This window comes from Capsicum annuum, chromosome 7, assembly GCF_002878395.1.
Source record: "Capsicum annuum cultivar UCD-10X-F1 chromosome 7, UCD10Xv1.1, whole genome shotgun sequence".
NCBI lineage: Eukaryota > Viridiplantae > Streptophyta > Magnoliopsida > Solanales > Solanaceae > Capsicum > Capsicum annuum.
Window position 1 is genome coordinate 67126234 of NC_061117.1, and position 5748 is coordinate 67131981.

At 34.4% G+C, this 5748-nt stretch overlaps 1 non-coding gene across 1 annotated transcript; it reads left to right on the top strand.

The window, feature by feature from the left end:
- The first annotated feature begins 5231 nt into the window (after window positions 1–5231).
- LOC124886181 lies at window positions 5232–5338 on the top strand. Its single transcript, XR_007043267.1, has one exon. It is a non-coding gene; the product is annotated as a small nucleolar RNA R71 (small nucleolar RNA).
- Window positions 5339–5748: the final 410 nt, after the last annotated feature.

Genomic DNA, 5748 nt, shown 5'->3' on the forward strand with positions numbered 1-5748 from the left:
TCCAGAGCACAAATAGGAACTCAAAGTTCAAACTTCTTTATCCATTCATTAATTAAGGTATGTGGGGCTATGAACAAGGATAATCCTTTCATCCTTGTGCCCAAAATTAGTTTTAAAGTTCAATTTTTCATGAAATTATATGAATTTCAGTTTAGGGTTTATACCCACTCATCACTATTTGAAGATTATGATATTACAAGTGATTTAGAGGTTTAATTGCACGTTTACTTTCGTATTTTTATAGTGTGACATTATTTTCCTGATTTAGAACTGAATTATCAAGATTTTCATTATTTAGCATGAACTTTATGATGATTTGAAATGAGTTAAAGCATGGGTATTAAGCCCTAGTTTGAATATTGATGTTTTAAGAAAGATGTTGCTTTTGAGCACCCTATGACTAGGTCATATTTAGATTTTCAGAAAAGATTGGATCTTTTGATCCTTGATTAAGATATGGAATCTAATTTGTAGTTTCATTGCAGTTTACAAAAAATAGATTAGTTTTGATTAAAGTTTAAAACAAATCGAAGCCTAATTGGTTTTCACTATAAACCCTTATATTAGTTTTAAAGTGGATTTCCTACAAAATGAACATACAGATTACATGGAGTATTATTTAGCACTGAATGAGAAGTGTGGGTTTAGTGCATCGTACTTCCCTAGAACTACGAGCCAACTTAGGGACAAATCAGATTATTCCTATTTCTATATGGATGACAGTTACAGATGTGATCACTTAGCTTAGTTTATACTCCTTGGTAAGAGTATGACACCTTTCCCCAATGTGAGGTTTTCCTATAAGGAAACTAGACGTTGGATACTATGATAGCTCAGATAGGGTATGTTATTTAGAAAAACCTCCCTACTGAGAAGAGTAATCCTAACAGAAAAAACAATAACATGACAACTTTTAGAAACTAATAGTAAAGACTCACAATTTTATTTTTATATTATTTTACATAAGTCATTAGCCATGAGATTTCAGCTTTTAGTTTACAGATACAAAGGTTAGTCCTTTTACACATAGCCTGCATGATTTGAAAATAGACTCAACTTCAGTTCTACTCAGTCCACTAGCAGAAAAAGTAAAAGTACAACTTTTAAAACTAAGTGTTATGGCTCTCAAGATTTATAAAATATACTTTATTATTAATGATACATGATTTTCATCTTTCAGTTTCTCCAGCTAATATGAGCCATTTATTCTTATCATACATCCTTTTTACAAGTTTATGTGAACATTGAGATATTGTTTTACTCATGCATTCAACCCCACATACTTAGTACATTCCAAAAGTATTGATCCACATATATGGATATGTGATACATTTTTTAATAATGTTGGTACCAGTTCAATTGTAGTCCATCTATCATGATTGGAGAGTTGCAGATTCCAGCTAACAGATGATGGGTCCTCCTACTTCGGGAATTTTAGTTAGATGTTATTTATGTACTTTACTTTCTTATTCATATGTATTGATTAGTAGTATTTGGGGTCGTATCCCAACTATCTATGGTTAGTCTAGTAGAGTCTTCACATATGTCAGTCAGAGTCAGTCATGTAATTTTAGTTCCACTCTTTAATTTTATTAGAATGCTACATTGTATCAGTATTGTATTTTCTCAGATTTCATCATGATTATATTTTTGCATAGTAAACTCAATCATTTTATACATATTTAGATCATTTGCTTAATAGTATACTAGTACAAGAGTTAGATTGAGATCACTTGTAGTCCTAAGCACCGTGTGATGGCTGGGGGCAGTATCTGGTCATTACACCTATAGAGGGTAAACACCACTCACTAGAAAATTCACAATATCTGCATACCAAAGGACCTCTAACACATTAAGTCCCAACAATTTATCATTTGGAAACTCTTCCCAAATGCAATGCGTATCCTCAGCAATGTGAGCATGACTCTCAAGCCTCAGTAGATGATCTGCCACTTGATTTTCATCTCTCTTTCAATCACAGACTTGTAGATCAAATTCTTGGAGCAATAGTATCCACCTAATCAACCATGGATTTACATCTTTTTTGTTAAATAAATACTAGATGGCAGCATGGTTAGTTTGGACTATTACCTTGGTACCTACCAAGTATGATCTAAATTTATTAAATGCATAAACGAGCAGTAGCAGCTCCTTCTCTGTGATTGTGCAATTCATTTGGGTTGTAACTATGGATTTACTTACATAGTAAATAGAATGAAATACCTTATCTTTTCATTGCCCTAATACTGCCGCAACAACTGCATCACTAGCATCACATATCAACTCAAATGGTAATGCCTAGTTAGGAGAAATCAAGATGGGTGCTTCTATCAATCTTCTCTTCAAACCCTCAAATACTTGCTCACAATCAGTCCCAAAATCAAACTTAGCCTCTTTTTTAAATAACTTGCAAATTGGTCTTGTGATCTTTGAAAATTCATTGATAAAACACCTATAAAGTCCTGCATGCCTAAGAAAGCTTCTTACTCTCTTCACTGACACAGGATACGATAGTTTTTCAATAAGTTTAACTTTTTCTCTGTCTACTTCAAGTCCTCTATGTGACACCTTATGACCAAGAACAATTCCTTTCTTGTCCAAAAAGTGGCATTTTTCCCAGTTCAATACAAGATTTATCTCTTTACAATAGGCTAAGACTTAATCTAGATTTAGCAAGCAAACATCAAATGAGTTATCATAGATAGTAAAGTCATCCATAAATGCCCAGAAAAATTCTTCCACCATATCATAGAAGATAACCATCATGTATCTCTAGAACATTAATAAAGAATTGCAAAGGCCAAAAGGCATGCACCTGAATGCGTAAGTGCCATAAGGACAGGTAAAAGTGGTATTTTTCTAATCTTCTAGTGCTATTGTGATTTAATTATACCCTAAATAGTCATCTAAAAAGCAATAGTTTTCCTGCCCTACCAACCTATCTAACATTTGATTAATGAATGGCATGGCATAGTGGTCTTTCTTGGCAGCATCATTTAATTTCCTGTAATCTACGCTGATCCTCCATCCAGTCACTATATGGTTGGAATCAACTAATTATCTTTATTAATCAAAAAGGTCATCCCTTATTTTTTGGGACGTAGAGCATAGGGCTAACCCATTTATTGTCGGGTATGGGATAGAATATCCCAACATTATGCCACTTAATTACTTCTTTTTTGACCACTTTTTTCATCACTAGATTCATTCCTTGCTGGTATTGCACACTCACTTTGTATCCCCCTTCCATATATATTTTGTGCATACAGGAAGGAAGATTGAATTTTGTGATGTTTAACATCTGCCATCCGATTGGTTTCTTCCTTCATTTTAACACTATCAATGCCTCTCTTACCTATATGTCAGATAAACCTGCAGACAAATTTATAGGCAAAGTATTATCCTCACCAAGTAAAGCATATTTTAAATAAGAAAAAAAAGCCTTAAGCTCTAGTTTTGGTGCTTCATCAGTAGATGCCTTTAGAGATGGTCCAATTAGTCTATTCAGCAGCTCAAATTCAGTAACTCTAGTGTCAAATTCAGGAAATTCTGGAATACAAGATCATATCCCATTAACTCTTGCTTTAGAGGGTCATTAGACAAAAGAAGGTGAAGCTCAGACTTAAGGTCTACGACTATAATTGCTGATAATTCTTCATATATAGTAGAAAAATTCATTTCCTTATACACATCAAAAACCTCGACCGTGTCATGAGCTCTCATGGTCATCTTCTCTGTAGCTAAATTAATAAGCGAATGCCCAGTTTCTAAGAATGGATGTCCTAAAATAAATGGAATGTTTGGATCAACAACAAAGTCAAGAATAATGAAATCCACTGGGAAAATAAGTGATCCCACTTGCACCAATACATGTTCAATAATCCTATCAGGCCTTGCAAGGGACCTATTAGCTAACAACAAAATAATAGTCATGCGTTTAGGACTCCCAAGACCTATCTTTTTTAACCAAGATATGGGCATATGATTGATGTTTTCCCCTAAATTACTTAAACCCCTAGAAATAATAGATTATCCAATGGTAATCTACAAAGTGCTGGATCTTTCCACTTTGTGGGCAATTTATTCTATATTTTGGATGTGCACTCCTCAATAAATACAGCAGTAGTATATTCAATCACACGATTCTTGTATTCCAGAATTTCCTTTACATACTTCACATACTTTGGAACACTCTGTAAAATGTCAACAAGAGGGAGATTTACATGAACCTGTTTTAAAATCTCTAAAAACTTCTTGTAGCTAGTCTTCTCCTGATGTTTCCACAACCTCTTTGGGAAGGGTGGAGGTGTCCTAACTTTTTCAAATTTATCTACATTGACTTTAACTTTATCGTTCTCGCACTTCTTCTTATCTTTCTATTTTTCAGCATCATTATGTCTTGATTTATCCTATTTAGGTTCAAATCATTCAACTATATTCCACTCTAAGTTGTAACTGTACTTACCTATTTTGGATTCATCTTAGTATCACTTGGGAGACCTCTATGAGGTCTAGTTTTCTATGCTCCTACTAGCTTACCTATCTGTATCTCTAAGTTCTTTATAATAAGCTACTGGCTCTTTACATCTACTACTAACTATACTTGAGTAGCCATAATATTCTTCAACATCTCTTTGATATTTATAGTCTGAGCTATGGTCTGATTTCTTTGAGCCTGCTGCTATTGAGTTTGATTTACTAGCCCACAGTATTGATTTGCATTTTGTGCCTGATTTCTACTACATGAGAAATTGGGATAAGATTGCCTTTTTGGATTGTAAGTGTCACCAAATTTCTGCTATCCTTGATGATTAGCATTCCCCACATAATTAACAGAATCTAGATTAACTGCAAAAACATCTGCTGCATGTTCACTGCTCCCACAAATCTCACACTAAGTATTAGCCTGATGAATTGCAATAAATATTATTACAGGCTATGTAACCCCTAGTTTCATAATTTTAAACTGAGTAGTTAACTAATTTTGTAGTGGAATAAGCTAAGCTGATATAGAAGCAAACTGGTCCACCTCTAACACACCTGTAACCTTCTTTGGAGAACTTCATGAGTTAGCAAGCAAGTCAGGATTCCTTTGTGAAATTCAATTCAATAGTGTGTATAATTCATCATACATCTTCTTAAAATTTTGCCCACATGCTAATGAATCAAAGAGAACCTTGGTGTTGGGATCAAGAGCCTCTATGAAAGTATGAACTAGTACATCATTATACTAATGATGGTGAGGGCAATTGCTTAGCATACCCTTAATTCTCTCCTAAGCTTGGTATAGTTTTTCTCCTTCCTTCTGCCTGAAACTCAAAATCTCACTTCTCGATTGTGCTGTCTTCCATGATGGAAATAACCAAATAAGGAATTTCCAGGCTAGATCATCCCAGGAAATGATAGAGTTTAGTGGTTCAGCATATAACCACCTCTTCACTTCCCCAATTAGAGAAAATGGGAAGAGAGTTAGTCTGACATAATAAGTAGATACCCTAGTAGGAATATAGGTATCACTAATTTCCAAGAAAGTCTATAAGTGCTGTTGTGGGTCTTCCTGTGAGAAACCTACAAATTGTTCACTTAAACACAAAAACCGCACCATATTTTGCTTCAATTCAAACCGACCACCCACCTATGGCTTGAAGATATAATTAATAGCATGGTTTGTAAGTAGGATTTCCACTTCATGAAAAGGTCTGGCCTTTAATCGAGCAGGAGCAGTTGGAATCATCGGAGCTGGAGCAC